Source organism: Accipiter gentilis, chromosome 31 (genome assembly GCF_929443795.1).
Source record: "Accipiter gentilis chromosome 31, bAccGen1.1, whole genome shotgun sequence".
NCBI classification, from domain to species: domain Eukaryota; kingdom Metazoa; phylum Chordata; class Aves; order Accipitriformes; family Accipitridae; genus Astur; species Astur gentilis.
The window spans coordinates 15,417,097-15,435,815 of record NC_064910.1 but is presented as its reverse complement, the minus strand read 5'-3'; the positions used below and the strand labels follow the sequence as shown (position 1 = coordinate 15,435,815).

General features: G+C 40.4%; 1 protein-coding gene across 1 annotated transcript in view; it reads right to left on the bottom strand.

The window, feature by feature from the left end:
- STS (steroid sulfatase) overlaps window positions 1–18,719 on the bottom strand; it is a 300,091-nt gene that overhangs the window by 151,239 nt on the left and 130,133 nt on the right. The gene's annotated exons all lie outside the window — the stretch shown is intronic.

The window sequence follows — 18,719 nt, the reverse complement described above, 5'->3', positions numbered from 1 at the left end:
TAATGTATACCTTTTAAAATATCGGAATGCCACATTCCCAAGAAAACTTTAATAGGGCATGACTGTGTAATTTGCTCTTTATAACTCCTAATTCTCTTTCTGCTTTGTATAGAAACTGGACCACCTTCCATTTGCTCTTTATAACTTAGAATAATTAGAAATCCATTATACTTCACTCTCTCCAATGACAGTACATAAATTAAGCTTCAGCAGTGTTGAAACACATGCAAAAAGTGATATGACCCTTTCAAAGTGTCACTTATCTGCAATGCAAATTTCTCCTGGGCGATCAGAAATTCAGCAAATATTTTTCATTTAGAACTCAATCTTTTACAGCTAAGTAGTGTTCATTTGTTGATTCACAGTTCAGAAGTTACTGAGGTGTTTATTTTCGTTAATCAAATGTGCACTTCTCTAGTTATTTTTGTACTCCAGAACTCCCAGTAGTCAGCCTCAAGGAAGCCTCACTGCCTCTCAGCACTGAGCGCTGCAGAAATATGCAGCCAGGCTTTCACTTAAAAAAAGTGTCCATTTTCAGTAACTCAACAAGATGTAACATGAAGCCAGTTCTGCTGAAGTATATGTAGTATTTACCTTTTTTCCTCTTTTGTGTTTACATATTTCTATTTTAAATGTAGGAAATAAAAATTAACTTAAACCAGTGCTTCTCAGACGTCTTTGACTCAAAACTAGTATCAGCTGATTGAATCAAACCTTACAATTGTGAAGTTGCATGAATCCAGGGCTCACAAAAAGGAAAAAGTACTTGTAGTTAGCCTAGTTCAGATGTATGTGTATAACTTTTCGCAAGCACCTGACATTACTATCCGTCTTGATTTTAGTGCTTTTCATTTTTAGTTTTATCCTGTGAAAAAATTTATTCTTCTAAGCTTTTCTGAAGATTCTGCATGAGTTTTCCACTTCTCATTCTCAAACCTTGGCAAGTGCTATGAGGTGTGTACTGAAAACAATCATAAAAATGTTGGCTGGAAGCAACCTCCAGAACTCGTGTAGTTGAAATTCTTGTTCAAAGCACAACGAGGTCATATAGGGCTTTGCCCAGGAGTCAGGAAGGCCAAGGCATGGCTGGAGCTGAACTCGGGAAGGAGTACAAAGAACATTCAGAAGGGCTTCTATAGATATGCGAGCCAGAAAAGGAAGGTCAAAGCAAGGGTATCCCCAGAGTGAACATGACTGGCAAACTGGTAACAACGGACAAGGAAAAGGCTAAGATACTTAACAATTCTTTTGCCTCAGTCTTCACTAGCAACCTGTCTTCCCACACACCTCTCAAGTGGATGGACCGCAAGGCAGAGACTGGGGGAGCAAAGTGCCTCCCACTGTAGGAGAAGATCACGTTCGTGACCACCTGAGGAACCTGAACAAACATAAGCCTATGGGACCTGACGAGATGCACTCCAGAGCCCTGGGGGAATTGGCTGATGTAGTTGCCAAGCCATTCTCCATGATATTTGAACAGCCATGGCAGTCACGTGAAGTCCCTGGTGACTGGAGAAAGGGCAACGCTGCGCCCATTTTTAAAAAGGGTAGAAAGGAGGACCCTGGGAACTACCGACCTCTCAGCCCCACTTCTGTGCCCGGGAAGATCATGGAACAGATCCTCCTAGAAGCGATGCTATGGCACATGGAGGGCGGGGAGGTGACTCGAGACAGCCAGCATGGCTTCATCAAGGGCAAGTCTTGCCTAACCAACCTCATGGCCTCCTATGATGGAGTGACTACAACAGTGGACAAGGGAAGAGCTACGGATGTCATCTCTCTGGACTTCTGTATAGCCTTTGACATGGTCCCCCACAGCGTCCTTCTCTCTAAATTGGAGACATATGGATTTGATGGATGGACTGTTCAGCAGATGAGGAATTGGCTGGGTGGTCACATCCAGAGGGTACTGGTCAATGGCTCAATGTCCAGATAGAGATCAGTGACAAGTGGTGTCCCTCAGGGGTCCGTACTGGGACCAGTACTGTTTAATACTGTCATTGATGACATAGACAGTGGGACAAAGCGCACCCTCAGCAAATTTGCAGACGACAGCAAGCTGAGTGTTGTGGTTGACATGCCTGACGGATGTCAACCCAGAGGGACCTGGACAAACTTGAGAAGTGAGCCCATGTGAACCTCATGAGGTTCAACAAGGCCAAATGCAACATCCTGCACCTGGGCCAGGGTCAACCCCCTGCATCAATACAGGCTGAGGGATGAAGGGATTGAGAGCAGCCCTGCGGAGAAGGACTTGGGGGTACTGGTGGATGAAAAGCTGGACACGAGCCAGCAACGTGTGCTCGCAGTCCAGAAAGCCAACCGTATCCTGGGTTGTATCAAATCATGGATTTGTCCCTCTACTCAGCTCTTGTGTGACCCAGCCTGCAGCTCTGGAGTCCTCAGCACAGGAAAGACATGGACCTGTTGGAGCAGGTCCAGAAGAGGGCCACAAAAACAGTCAGAGGGCTGGAACACCTCTCCTGTGAGGACAGGCTGAGAGACTTGGGGTTGTTCAGCCTGGAGAACAGAAGTCTCCAGGGAGACCATATTGCAGCCTTTCAGTACTTAAAGGGGGCTTATAAGAAAGATAGGGACAGATATCAGTAGGGCCTGTAGCAATAGGACAAGGGATAATGTTTTTAAACTAAAAGAGGATAGATTTAGACTGGATATAAGGAAGAAAATTTTTATGGTGAAGGTGGTGAAACACTGGTGCAGGTTGCCCAGGGAGGTTTTAGATGCCCCATCCCTGGTAATGTTCAAGATCAGGTTGGACGGGGCTCTGAGCAACCTGATCGAGTTGAAGATGTCCCAGCTCACTGCAGGGGGAGGTTGGACTGGATGACCTTTAAAGGTCCCTTCCAAGTCAAACCATTCTATGATGCTATGATTCTATGATTTTATGATGATTCCACAGTACTTTACGTAACCAGTTTCCCATGCCCTGCCCTCCAACTTTCTTTTACTGGCTGTTATGTAAATACTAAGATTTTTTAAATTCTTTGCCTGCTCTGCACTCAATTTTTCTTTTTGTCTCTGTTTGTTACTCACAGAGGTGGCATTCTCATACTAAAAGAGAGAAAATCAAGATGGTGGTAGCCAGGATCTTTTGCAGCAAAACTGAAATATTTTGTCCACTCAACTGGCTGTGTCAAACCAGTGAAAACTTGGTGGCTCGTGTGCCAGGGGTCTGCGTGCACCCTTCCCGTGATCCCAGGCTGCCACACTTGGCTGCCAATGCTCTGGACGAGACCTTCAGGCTGGCTCCTGGCAGGACCTCAGTCCTCCCCATCACTGTGGTCTTGCCGGGAAGCTGTGGGCTCTGGTCCCAGTCGCTGCCCCCAGTCTGGCCGTGCCCCCTCACTGGGTGCTGTGGGATGGGGCCCTGCTGCAGGAGGGCATGGGCCTGCAGACCCCATGGCCACCCTTGGCTCCCTCCCGTGGGGCAGCCGGCCCTCGCAGGCTCCTGATGGTCAGCTCCAGTCTGTCTGTCTGAACGTACTGCATTTTTGTGAACTAGAGAGCAGGTTGCCTGTTTGAAGACCTCATTGCCTTTGAAAGAAGGTAGTCGGTTTTCCGCCTTCTGGTGCTTTACCAGAATAGCGTGAGCAAAAATCAAACTTCATCATTCCTGTATCTCTAACATCTACTTTTCGATTCTTCTCAACTTGTTTGAAGACTACTGATTTTTGTCTTCATGCATGGTCCACCTCACTATGAGATCATGAGATCTTTACCAGACTTCTTATCACTGTAGCTGATGTCTTCCTCAGTGTATCACATTTTCAACAACTCAGTTAAAAGAAAAATGTTGAAAATTTGCTAATTCTGTGAGTAACTTGTCTCTTTTGTATTGAATAAGCCAGGCTTCTGGGAAAAAACAGGAAATAGAAAAGGAAAATCTTTGAGTGCTTGACTTCATGACTGACAACTATAACTTTCTTTTAGCTTTGCTTTGTGTTCTTGCAAATATGTGAGCAAATTTATCTCAGCATGAAATGGAAACTTACAAGCCAGTCTTTTCTTTTTTCCTTATTTCTTCCAGTCATTGGCTTGAATCTTCCCCAGGGGGTCACTTGATTGAAGTCTTCACATTACTTTCTGATGCCTTGAACTCCTCGTGGAATGGCTGCTCAGCGAGATGAGTAGAGGCCAAGGGTAAATCAAAGGGGATAAGCATTCACTTCAGAGGCACTCACATCACTGCTGTGTCTCTGAAAACATTCATGTTTGGAAAGTTTCCTCCACATTTATTATAACAGCTAGAAGCCCATTAGTTTAGTTTAGTTCAGTTCAGTTTTTAATTAAATCCTAGGTTCTTTAAAAGGAGTTCATTATTTCGTTTATAATATGAATAATGAATATTTTCATTCACCTTTTCACTTTTTAATGCATCTACTCTCTGGCCTCATAATACCTATTGTCTTGATGTATTTGTAAAGAACCTTTAGGCAGCTTTAATTTATGCTCATTTATTTTTTGCTCCTCTTCACTTTTTCTTTCTTTTTTTTTTTTTTTTTTTTTAATACTTGAACTGACTGTGAGATACCAGATTAATCTCGGATGTTTGAGATAGGTAAGATACACTTTCATTCGGAAATAATTCATAAGGCTTTTGTAGTAGCATTGTACTTGTGTTCTTCTCTAGGTGGGACATATCAGAGTAAATGTAAAACTCTAGCCCTATGTATTAATTTCCTTAAGTTCCCTGTCTAGCTAAGTGAGTGAAGTAGGAACTTCCAGGTCATGATTAATCTTACTAATTACCTAAAATAGATCAGATTAATAGAAGTCTAGAAGTGCCTCCTTTTCTCCATTGACCGTAGATGGAGCCAATGCAAGTCAGGTCAAATTCAGGTATTTATATTATGGACATCTAAATGTAGGTTAGAAAAATCTTGCCAGAGATGAGTTAAATAAAAATTACTTGAAAGCAATGGAGTCTGTGTGGGTGTTTTGTTTTATTTTTTAATTCTCTTTGGAATTAGAGGGAAATTATTTAAGTGAAGAAAAGCACCAGAAAAGAGTACTTAGGTATGTTATAGAATCTCAGTTACTGGGGGATTTTATGACACAGGAGACAAATATTTGTCCAGTATAAACTGAGGGACAGAGAAAGCAAAAGCCTCCTATAATTCAGATAAGATATAAGTGGAAAAGATGAGAAAAATGTGTGAGCATGTGTGGGCACTCTGGCAGTGGTATCAGTGACACGCTGCTCAGATTTCTGCTATTCTTCCCTTGCAATATGAGACTAAAAGGACTGTGAAAACAGTGGTCATCTGTTTGTACATTGGAGACTATGAAAAAATTCTTGTAATAAGTTCTTATGCTGGATATGAGAAACATCACATCATTTTCTACATCCCTGAGTAGGTCATTCTTTCTATAATACTTCCAATTAGAGTTCCTCAGGGACCCAATATGTTGAGCAAGTAAAAACACCTTGCAAGTGGAGACAACATGAATCTTATAACCTACTCACCATCCTACACTGTTCTGGGATGAGGAAAATACTTAATTTTATCCCTCAGGAAACTAGGACATCCTGAAACCTGCTCCTATTATGATCTCAAAGCTGTGGGAGGAAGGAGGAAATTAATCAGGATTTAGACAAGTATCTGAAACAGGCAGACTGACCAGGGGTGTCAGCCAGCCCTGATGGGGTGTCCAGTGACAAATTGGTCCATACTGCACTTTCTGTCTAATCACTCAGCCAAAACACTTATAAGGAAGCTGAAAACCTAAGGAAAAGCAAGGAAACAGAGGAAGGAATAGTTCATAAAGGGGTTATAAATTGGTTTCTGTTTGCCAGTTTAAGGTGTCCACTTCGGGATTACAAAGAGAGAATGATTTTTCTCAGCCCTGGCTTAACAATTTTTGAAGTGGTGACAGGGTGGCAGGAAGGGGATAAGGCAAAGTTTGTGAGATAATAAGTGCTACAAGGACTTTGGGAAGAAAGGACAGAAAAGAACTTTTAAATGCGAATGTTCCAGTGAGTACCAGAAAAAGAGATAAAAGAGATTACCCCCCCAGTCTTTCCAGCTGAAGGTTTGAAGAAAGAGAAAAATATTTTCTTCACGCTATTTCTTGGTTGTGTCTGTAAGTTTATAGGAACTTGTCACACATCCCAATATATAATGCCAAGATTCACAGATATTTCTTTGTGCTCGTATAAAGTAGTTGTCTTCTGTAGAGAATAATCCAATTTTTCACTTTCAGAGCTACTTTGTTAAAATTTGCTGCCTGCAGCCACCAGGTATCTCCTGAGTAATTATTTTAAGCAAACAATGGCAACGGACAAAATATCAACAAAAATAGAATCAGTAAAAGCAAACTCTGCATGCTCCTCAAAATAAGTGTCCTTTTAGGTAATAAAAGAACCCCAGCCTTTAATTCCTCTGGCTCCAATTCCTTTCTACGTTGCCTTTTGCTTTTGTATGATTCTTTTCCTTCCCCTGTGATTGTTCCCTACGTGCAGCTGTTAAAGATATTTTTAGCTACAGACAGAGATTGCCTGTAGCACCAACTAAATGAGACTGTCACATAGAAAGGCTGTAAATGCACACAAATAATAAAGCAAAATCTAAGACTTTGGCTACCACCACCTGTTCCTAATATCCTCTCACGGCCCCTGGCAAAGAAAGAAAGATGAAACAGTATTTTCAATGGGGTAAGGGGGTCGTTTTGCCTGGGTGGTACTACGCAAAAGGTGCGTCGCAGGAATCATTGTGGGGATGAGCATGGAAAAGACGTGATGGGGATGCTGGCCACTGGGAAAGCTCCTGGATAAAGCTTATAGAAAGCTGCGCAGCACCCTCCGAAGAGAGGTGTGAGCATTTGGCCTGTTTAAATCTGAACGATGAGGTTTCCTGATAAGCTGCTGGAAGGAAGAAAAAGGCACTTGTAGGAGCACGGATGAGGGCAGAATGACTTCACTCCTTCTGCTCCAGAGGGTCAGGGCGCGAGCTCATCTGTGGGCACAGCTCAGACCTCTTGGTATAAAGTTGTGGTGTTTGCTCACCGGGAAAGGAAAGGCCAGTGAAGTAGCAAAACACGTAGGGACAAAACCAAGAGATGGTATGTAAATTGTTGTCACTGGTCGGTCGTACAAGGCCCTGTTCTACCAGCTAGTGACTGCTCAGCCCCACTGGCCTCTACCAGCTCTCCAGGACATTTCAGCAGCTCTGTCCTACTCACGTCAGACCAGGTGCAGATGCTTTTCCACTGGCCACCGCTCTCTGGTCCACAGTTTACATCTAAATCTATCTTCTTAAGGGAACACTTCATTTAGCGCTTGACCAGCCCAATATAGATTTTGTCAGTCCGATTTCCTTATCTGGGGGCGCTTATGGTGGTTAACAAACCTATACACAGCACTGTGATCAAACAGCACAAAATTGGATCTCCTTGGTCAGCAGTCCAATATAAAGAATCAAAACTACAATTTCTCTTCACACAAGTTCCTTATGCAGTACACTATTCATTTCCCACCGGTTGTCATCTTCCAACATGCATTTTCTAATTAGTCAATTATGCTATTTGTATGCTCAGTATGTGCATAAGCGGCAGTCGTTAGTAGCACTCTATTCAGTACACAATAGGTATCTTTTAATGACACATTTGAACATTTTCCTGCATAAAGCATCATAGGAGTCTTGTGTAGAGCTTTCCTAGTCCTTAGACAAACTACAATTTGCTCATTAGATTGCTCTCCAACTATTTGAGGGTCACAGTTTCAAACTACTTAGCCATCATATTTTTCAGACATTAGCACTTTGGTTTAGCACAGTGATTAAATGAGGGCAATTATCATTCACAGACCGTCCTTATCAGAAATGGCTGGATGAGGACTGCAGCAGTATCTGAAACATGTTTCTATGTCCTGTCTTGCATCTTCAGTCTTGACTTGTCCTAAGTTGAAATACCCAACACTGATACCAGAAAAGTGTGTTGCCTCGTTAAGCTTCCTACCTGGTAGCTCTTTCCCCCAAAAGAAGTGTAGTTATGTCCAACACGGCAAGGGTGGGCCTGAGCACCCCAGCCAGCTGTGGGCCACCACAGATGAACAGCTGTCCAGCTCCAGATGTGCACCTCCTCGGGGCAGCACGTGTCCGTGTTCGAACTCAAGTGGGCAAAGCTTGAGCGAGGGTGAATGAAACCTGCCCTCGTTACAACACAGGCGTATCCTGCCAGATGCCTTTCAGAGCACTGCTGGGCTCCTGCACTGCGGGGAAAAAAAAAAAAAAGTAAATAAAGTACACTTCCCAAACTCATAAATCCATGGCACAAAAAGGAGCTGTCACTCACAGTTGATTGAGCACCTCTACAAAGAACGAACTCTCTCTTTTCTGACATGCTTTGATGCACAGTGAAATAGTTAACAGTCTTGACATTTATAGATTCTCAAGAACAAGTACACTCGCTAAAGCATTCTGCCTCGTGGTGGCCAAGTCAAGCCTTCATTGACAGCTTCTCTTACAGGCCTATACCGTGTTGGCATGGGAACATTTTTATGAAATTAAAGAGAAGAACAAATGATAATTTTAAATGCCTCTGGCAGAAACATTTTATACATGTAAATGTATATGCTGTGGGTTTCTGTTATATAAAGACAGGTAATGCATTTTTTGTTTTTCATATATTTCCCAGAGATGAACTCTCTTCAATCAGAACTCTTCTGTAATCACATGAAAATATGAGACATTAAGATTCAGTGAGCTTATCTAAAAAGAAGATCACATTCCATGTTTCATAATCTTAAATATCTGCTGGGGCAAAAGCAAAACAAACAGCAATACGAAATAGAAATAATTGGTACCTAAATTGAAAAAGTGTGTATGTGTGTGAGCAAAAGAGAGACAGAAATCTTTAATGAACCTACATCTGTTCATTCCTTGCCCAACAGTTAATTCTGCCCCTAAATCTCAGACTCAATGTTGTTCTTTCCAATGTGAACCCAGTAATTCTGTTCCTCCCTTAACTCTGTTTCTCCTGTAGCATTTGGGATCCTTTAACATAATTCCTAAGGCTGGGATGCTGGTCTGCACCTCAGTCCTCTCTCTGTTTTTGCAGAGTCTCTGTATATGAGCTTTTATTAGGGGTCTGGGTAGTTAAGGATCTCTCCTGTTACTGTCAGACAGATGGATGATGGAGGAATGAGTGGCATAGTCCTGGTTTCTGCTTTACTTTTTGCCTTTTTCCTGTCAATGGAAATTTTACTCTTCATAATGTCCCAGATTGGTTGTTCTTCCCCAGAGGTGTAGTTTAAAAAAAATAAAATAATCTTGTCAAAGCGGAGAGAAAGAAGTTGGCTTCTTCAGATGACACTACCTGTATGCATAACATCCAGAAAGGAGGATCACATTGTAAGGATTGGGTGCTTTTGTCCGTGGCTTATAAGCACTGAAAATAATCAGCACATTCCTGTGTAGGTTGAGGCAGTTATCCACTGACTTCAACCTCTGTTTTCAGAGCACTAATATCAGAGCTTTTGTAAAAGATGCTAATTTTCAAGCATGGCCATTCAGCAAGCTATTGTGGGCTTGCTGATTTTTTTAAATAATCTGGGATGAGAGTTTAATCCTCTGTAACTGCACAGCTTGTGGTGATACTGACCATTAACATCTGGAAAAATGGACACCTGATAATGCTCTTCTTCACAGCCTATTTGTGAAAGACAAATAAAGTGGGTCTATCATTGCAGTGAAAACAATGTTCACCTGACCAGACACTGACACTGATTAAAGCTGATGATTAAGCAGATGTCCGTTCTCTAGGCTCCTCCTAAAACCTGCATGAGAGCTCAATAGTCTGTGTCTTCTTTTCCAAACATAATTTTGGAGTAAACCCAACACAGTTTAGAAACAGAGAAGAAATAAATCAGAAAGAATTAGGTTTGTCTTGTACCCACTGTAAGAGATAGACGGGAAAACATCTGGAATATGCCAGCTGGGTATTAAATATACAGATCAGATCAATTAGACTACATCTAAATTACTTTAGACCATTCGTGAGGCCACGTGAAATATTCATTCTTACAATTTTTAAGTATATTTTCAGGCAGGATGTTGGGAAGAAAACTGAAAATCTGAAGTGAGAATGACTGATGTAGGGTTATCCACGTAATACAAGATATATGGAAAAAAATGTCATCCACCCAGCTCCATATTTAGGAAACACTCACAAATTTCTAGCAAGCCAGAACAATTCCTGATACCCCCAGAGCCATCCTCTAAAACTGATGTCATTTTCCACTAATTCCACTTGTAGACTTGACAAGACCTTCAATGTCACTTAGCAGCTGCCAGGAGCTCCCCAACCCACTGCTCCCAGCCAGGAGTACCAGTAGTCCCAGTGAGAGATCCTCCTTTGCAGCTCTGCCTTAAAACCAGAGAAAGGTCTCTGAACCAAATACCTTTTTTTTTCCCCTTTATTAACATTTGGAGCTCAATAAATGCACAATTTTCGGAAACTTTGCTTTTGTGAGAACTTTGGGGGTTACTCTGGTGATGATTTACAGCTCCCTTGCTGATTTGGCAGCTGGGAAGAGGAAGGAGATGGGAATATACCTGTTGTAGGGCAGATCATCCAGCAAGAAACGAGAGAAGATATCTGATAAAAAACGTAAGTGGATGCAAACAATTAAGGGAGTATAAGAAGAAAAGGGAAATGAATCAAAGGTGGCACAACAGTATGATGGTGCCTACTGCAAATGAAAGTTCTTAAAAACAATTAATCAATCAAAGTTGGGGGCATGATTTGATTATCATTCATTACTGTGAAAACCTGATTTAATAACCTCACGTGTCTCAAACACTAGGTAAACTAGCTAATATTCTAGTTACCTGATTTAAGACGTGTTGCAATACAAAATGGAAAGTTTTTATTTAAATGACCATGTAACCACATTGCAATCAAATGTACAAATAAACCTTTCAATATTGCATAAAACCTTTTCTAACTGATCATTTTTATAAGCTCCCACTGAAACCTGTGGAAGTTTAGACCCCAGTTAAAATGCTCCTTGTCCTTGTTCATTAGATATTCGCAGTGACATAGCACTGCAGAGGGATAAACCATATCACAATAGTTTTGGATGCTTCAAAACTATATTGCAAAATCCGTCCGTTAACTGTTATGTCAGCACGGACTAATGTGGATAGCCTTTAGTCATAAACAAAAATATCTAGTAGCTGTTCAGATTTATTCTGAGAAGTCATGAAGATTTTCAGCTGAGCACTAAAAGTGAAATATGAACTGCATTTTGAGGCTTGTGTTTTGAAAGCGCATTGTGTATTAATATTTAATTTCTAATATAACAGTTTTATAATCTGTATTTATATAAAGCAGTAGGATGTTACAGTACAATAAAGAACTATGACATGTTTGTAATATAGGCTATTTTTACACATGAAGTTGTGGGTACACTTAAGTAATCACAATGCACATAGATTTTCATGCCTTCAAAATATGGACAGTGTTTTGTTTAAAAGGGACGTGTAAATACATATGGATCATTGCTGAATTTCTGAAAATATGTTCATACATTTCCGAGCTTATATTTCACCACAACAGTTTGCATAGAAAAATACAGGAATTAGTACAGTTTTTATTATCAATGAAAAAAGACAATAAACAGACTAAAGGATGGGTGAATGGAAAACAAAAATTGTTTCTGAGTTTAATTCAATTATTGTGCCACAGAATCTTTCAATTGCCTTAGATTTTTTTCCCTTGCCTTCAATATTTCTTGTATTTACTAATATGAAATACAGGGTATACCAAGTACAGGAACTAAATTATGCATCGAATGCCATTTACTACACAAATATTTTTTTTTACTTTCTTGTCACTAATGTTAATTTCCTTAACTGAGTTAACTCTGTGATATCAAAGAATTTAAAGGATCAAAGGTGAATCTGAGTTATGTAGAAAATATTTTTTTTTTTTGGCTTAATATATTTTCTTAAGACTCCTAGAGACTTTTTCCCTTCAAATAATAAGATTTTAAAATAAAAAGCTCATGCATTTTCTGCAGCTAAAATCCTACAGTTTCCATAATTTTGTGCAAGATATGTATTGCAACCATTCAAAAAACTACTATGACTTCTTAAAATTGAAAAATTCATCTAACCTTTAATCCTGAATCATGCAATACCTATAGTTCTTGAGATGCCCTTTAGACACGCTCTCAATAGTAACAAATTTACCAAAGATTTGAGGGAGACTACAAAAGGACATATCTGTATATATTTTATCTTCTGAAGCAGCTGACCTGTGAGTTGGGATTCATATTATCTGTGACACCTATATTTAAGTTTCTGCATACGGATGTTTCCATTTTTAAAAAAATCTGAGTGCTGTCTACATATGGAAATCAACATGTTTGGTGGGAAGGGATAGGTTTAGATAATTTTTTTCAGCTTTAAAAAAATGTCAGAGGAAATCTTTAGATATTTTACAAGTAGCAGAGGGAGCTGATGATCTTCTGATCTCTTTTCTGGCTCTGCATTTATAAAGATTTAGAAAAGTTGTCATTTTCTTTCCAACAGCGGAAGCCTAAGAAAATGTCACGATAAACTACAGTGACTGAAGCATGACTGACATGTAAGAAGATTCCAGCTCTACCTAACATCTGACCTGTCCTTTCTGTCCATAGCAAAAGTAAGAGGGTGGAGGACAAAGTTTTATTCTTTCTCCTGCAGTTGCACTGGAGGTGAGGAGATGAGATCTTGGCAGAACACCTCTGGATGTATTAATGTCCTTGCACACGGATTATATGTTAAGAGCATCTGAGTATTCTGCCTCATCTTGGAGTATTTTCCTCCAAATTTCAGTGGGGGAAAGGTCAATACAGAAGGAAGAGTGACTAGTTCAGCAAGCCAGTAGTAAAATGATTAGGGATGTAGGGTGTAGTGGATCCTTTGTCTTCCAACATCAAGAAATGCTTGACCGTAGCGGCCTCTTTTCATGTCTGACTGATCTGATCAGGAAACCTGTCTAAGCAAGGAAGAATCTCATCACTAACCACCTTTCTAGAGGCCACCCTGACACCGCGTTGCAGTGAACCCCTGCTCTGGGTGACCACAGAGAAGAGGACACTGGCTGACCTTCTTTCTTGTCACCTGAAGTTTGGGCACTGTGATCTTGCTCAGCTGCAGAGGACCTTGCCCTTCTGGGTCATCGTCATGAATCTCAAAAATGATGTGGGCTGGGGTTGGAGCACACGCCAAGAGTCAGCCTAATGCCCTGGAAACCAGAAAAATAGACTGCCTACTGGTACCAAGTAGTTAACACCACATTTTCTTAACAAATAAGGGTCTTTTCACAAGCTGTATTATTCTCTGTGTGTTTTTAAGCTATCTCATTTTACATCTACAAAGGATTCCTTGAAAATCAATTCTTCTATAAAAGTGTTTGAAATTGCAATGTATCATTTTATGTTGGTAGGATAGGTTTTGCTGGGGTTTTGTTGGCTTTTCTGGCAGGGATTTTAGAAGTGATTCAGAGATTATAAAGCAACATAAAGACCAGCTTTGAAAGATAGGATATACTGCTCACTATGATTTGTATGAACTAATCTCTAATGACTCTGGGAAAAAAAACATCAACTGAAGCTTATAGTCCATTGCATACATTAGCAATGACTACTTATTAATCTTATAACCCTTTCTAATTAACAAAGTAAATTCTAAAATGAATACAGATTGAATGTATCCAAGGGTAAAATATATTCAGCTATGAAATGTGCCCTTACGTTTGCTGAAATAACTATGAAGTGGTGTGTCACAGAAATAATCTGTTTCATTTCTTTTTCGTTTGCTTATAGTCAACAAGAAAAGAAGTGCCAGCAGCTGGCACTTTGCAAGTAACACATCTGTGTCAATCTTATATATTATTGTAGGCATGGCTAGTAAAATTGCATTGTTGTTGTCGCCGCTGTTGCCATTGCAGCTGTTGCTATTTACTATGTGCTACGGTTCTTTCTTCTAAATGCATGACCAATGAAAATAGCAATCTGGAGGGCAAATTTAGAACAAACATCTTAAAGCCACAAAGTGCAATATACAAATAAGTCCCTGGGATGAGTGATGGTTATGAAAAACATGTAAATATATACTGACACTGTATAGAGATTCAGCTGTGCATGTTTCAACCAACAGTTTGTTCCATGAAATCCAGCACGGACAAAAGTGCACGCAGGAACCATTGCAATAAACGAAGGTACAAAGGCCTATAGAGATCAGGACATGGCAAGATGCTGAAAAAATAGCTACGGTTATTTCCTAGCAGGAATCAAACTGTTATAGTTACACGAACCAGAAGCAAAAAACATACAGAGATTGGATCTAGCGGTAAACAAAATTTTACAGTTTTGGTATCTCAAGGAAGGGAAGGAATTTATGTGCAGTCCTTTAGAGGCACCTGACTCTCATTCCACTGTCTATACAGGGAATACAGAAGCTGCATTAAACAGCCCAGCTTGAATTGTTCTTTCTTATCCAGGAACCAAACAGAGGTCCTAGAGTAGAGGTGATGCATTACTTCAGCTGGCACCTATTTAAGCAAACTGAACTCTAGAATAGAAGTATATATCTTTTTCATTTGGAGGAAAACAAGTCAAATTACAGGGCACATCTGCAGAACCAGAATTAATACTATGCTGGGGAAAATTACTTAGAGAAAATGGGAAACATGAAGCATATAAGAATACAATCAGAACTGGTTTTCATTTACACTTGCCATAACAAAACCTCTAAAATATCCAGTTAAGACAATTGTATCAATTACAGTGCTATGTCAAACAAGATAGGTAGCGAGAGGCATAAATCTGAGAATAATAATTGTGGGTATATGCGTGTCTTTAAATATATACATTTATGTGTGTAAGAATATATGTGTATAGGCATATAGAAGCCAGGCTCTTCTCAGTGGTGCCCAGTGACAGGACCAGAGGCGATGGGCACCAACCGAAACACAGGAGGTTCCCTCTGAACAGCAGGGAACACTTTTTCACTGTGAGGGTGACTGAGCGCTGGCAGAGGTTGGCCAGGGAGATTGTGGAGTCTCCATCCTTGGAGATATTAAAATGCCACCTGGATATAGTTGTGAGCAACTGGGTCTAGGTGGCCCTGCTTCAGCAGGGGGTTGGAGCCGGTGACGCGTGGAGGTCCCTTTCAACCTCAACCATTCTGTGATTCTGTAAGAGCATCATTAAATCATATATGATCAAAATAAAAATCTATGACTTGATGAAGTATTCTGTTTAATCAAGGTAAGCAACTTCCATAGTAATGCCGTAAAGCAAAATTATGGCTCATTTGCAGTTGAGTAAGTTTATCCCGGAGACATTTTGTAAGTGTTAATCTGTGTGGCTGAATGTAGATATTAAATACGTTGAGTTTCTTTGACCCACATCCCCAAAGGCATTTAGATGCTAAAGTTCCATGGACTGAAATTGATGAAAATATGATTAAATTGCAATTAACTGAGTTTTCAGTGCCTAAATCTCGCTGAGGTATTTGGTCCTCTCTCCTGAACACGGAAATATGTTAAACAGGAAAAGTCCATCACTACATAGTTGCTTTGGTACAGCTCTTGTTTCTTGAGCTGTATGACTGACTTTGTGTTCTGTAAAATTACCAAAATTAAAACTGATTTTTTAATGGAATTTTCTCTTTTTACTACTCCTCCAAAATGTATACAAATATTACCAAAAGAACAACTCAAAATTAAAGCAATACAGTCAATGTACATACAGTTTTATATTCATATTTTCCTTCAAATAAGGCAACTTCCTTATAGCTTTCTTTGAATGCTGTAAAGACAAAACCAGAGCTGCTATACTAGAAAAAATATTAGATAGGCACAGAAAACAAGAAAGATCAGTGAAAAGTGAGAGCTAAAAAGGTAGTACAACAAACTCTTTCTTGAATTTTTACTGTATCTGGCTCCAAAAGGCCACAGGATTCTGGGACACTTTTTCTGTCTTGTAAAGATTACATTGTATGTGCTATTGTATTACCACGATTACATGAGCATATCCACGCAGACCAACATTAATATCTATTTAACAATTCATAAGAAGGATTTAATCAGTGCTTTTAAATTAATTTCCACAAAATTGCAGTCAATATTCATTCATCAGAAACGTTCTTTGAGTTTTTATTTTAAGTTACCATACTGCATCCTACCACCTAGTTTGGGAATATTGGATACATCTGACATAATTAAAGGAAGATTCTCACATCAAGGTTATCTGAGTTATGTACATCTATTAAAGGATTCAGTATTAATTTGCCATGTGAGATAAGCAAGGAGACAGAGCTTTGGATGGTATGGAAAAGCTGTCAGACATCTCAAAATCTGAGGTTTGTAATTTGCAATCCAAGCACACAGGCAAAAAATCATATTCATTGCAGATGGGCGCTCCTTTGACTGAAAAAACAACAAAACCAACCAAACAACCCCCCAAGAAAACCCACATTTTGCTTACAGAATAGCATATCTGCTGGAGGGAGATCAAAATATGTTAAGTTTTATTTTGAGCAATACTAAACCCAGGGTTTTGTCACTTACTTTTTTTAATGATCGAGTGATAGACAGACATGGAGCCACCATGGCATCAATCCAACCATTCTTCATAGCAGTTACTAACTCCTGATGTCAGACTATCTCCTTCCCAGCCAGAACTATGGCAGGCAACAGCTCATGGCACCAATTATATTTTTTTTTTATCATTCAAACAAGTCTTCACTATTAGAAAGTGTCCTGGTTTCAGGTTAAACCACTACAGAAAGATATGTGTTCTCGTCTGGAAATTCTTACAAGCTTTTTTGTTAAAAAGCAACTGATTTTGCAGTGAGAAGGAAATGTGGCAATGCAGAAAAGTCATTTCTCTGCAGTGACCTCTGGTTAGCTTCAGCTCCAGAGGCAGCAGGATCTGGCAGGCTGCGATCCCTCACTGAGAGTTTGTTTGCTTGCTGACTGACAGTATCATTTTGGAAGTATGTATGTGGGTAAATACAGTTAATTATTCTCTCAATATAATCAAGCTCTCGCTCACTTAGACTCATCTTACATTACACAAGTTTTTGTATCCACTGGAAATCTGAGCTGCAACATCACGGGCATCTCCTACTGCTCAGCAAACAGATGACACAGGTGTTTAAATAGGACAAAAGTATTGGAAACATTAGCAATATCCAAGCATTCTGTTTCAGCATGCTCTCCCATCTGCAGTCTGCCATCCATTTCTAGGCTACCATTCAAGAGTCTGGTTTTTTAAACCCTTCTCATTTTGCTCTGATTTTGTATGCAAACTAGTACCTTGTGCATACAAATTCCTAGTAGCTGTTGTGCACTCAGTTGTTTAGTTTGAGCACTTCCAGTAACAAACCGTGCAACTGAAAGATAAAGCTCCACACCTCCATTTGTTTGAAACAAGGTGCCTTAATATTCTGTAAACGTTAAATCTTCTTTGCTTGCTACTTCATGCGTTTGTCATACAAGTTCATCATTCCAACTGAGATCAAACTTACAATAACATTTGCATTCGATGTGTAACGGTCTCCCCTCAGATGGCTGGAAAATGATTCTTCTCTGTCTGGCATCTTTTATCAGAAAATCCAGTTTCCCCCCATGTTAAGCTTACCACCAGTGCGACTACAACTTTTACAACCCGGTCGTCCCAGTGTAATGGGCTGAATGCATCCCACTGAAATAAGAAACAATTAGTAATTAAAGTTCTCATTTTCACAGATCCTTTTCCACAACATCCTTTTGAGGAGAAGGTTGTTGAGCACAACGCCTACCTACTGTACAGGGCTCCTGACCCACCACAGCCCTGGCATTGCCTCCCTTACTGTCTGAATTAATTTTGTTCCTTTGGGAAGAAATTACAGCTGGCATTTTAAACTCTTACGTTTCAGGAAGCATTTAGCTGTCTTCCTCAGCAAGTACTCTTTCTTTATTCCCTCTTGGTTCTATTTAAGCCACTTCCTTCTTTCCCTGTCCTCCTTTTCAGGTTTCTTTCATACTTTGATTAACTTGGTTGATCTCCCTTCAAACATAGGATCGAAGTTTTATAAAGCAACAAAAATACCCCCTAGAATATATACCGGGTTATATCAAGCGATATAACATGGCACTTCAGAGTCACCAGTTCTTGTGGTGTGACTACAAGGAATAATGCAGTGTGGCTACTTTCTGCCGGCCTGTTCCTTGTGAAGGGAAAACTCCAACCTCGAGTATTTTAAGACCCTGCCAGTGAGAAATATTTCGGTCTCTCTCCAGTCTGTGGGTGATACATAGCCAATGAAAGATCTTTTGCAAAGTATTGCTTCTCCACTGAGGAGGTGGCAGACACCCAGGGCCACGGGACAGGGTCAGAGGCATCACCCGATACCCTTTACAAGCAGTTAGTAGGGCAAAACAGAAAAATCCTGTTACCTTCAAAGCCACCTTCTCCTTCCCTTCCCTCCCTCCCGTTCCTCTGCTCTGTCACTTGGGGTCTCATCTGAAACACGTGAAACACATATAAAACCAAAAGCTTGGGAAGGGGAATGGGCCAAAGATCCCCGAAGCTGCCTGCTCCAGTACTGGGATGGCAGGGAGACAGCAAAACCACCCCAGAAATACAGCTCTGTCTGTTGGAGAATGTGTCCAAACCTGACCTGATCCGGGGGGGGGAGGGGGGGGGGAAAGAGGAACGG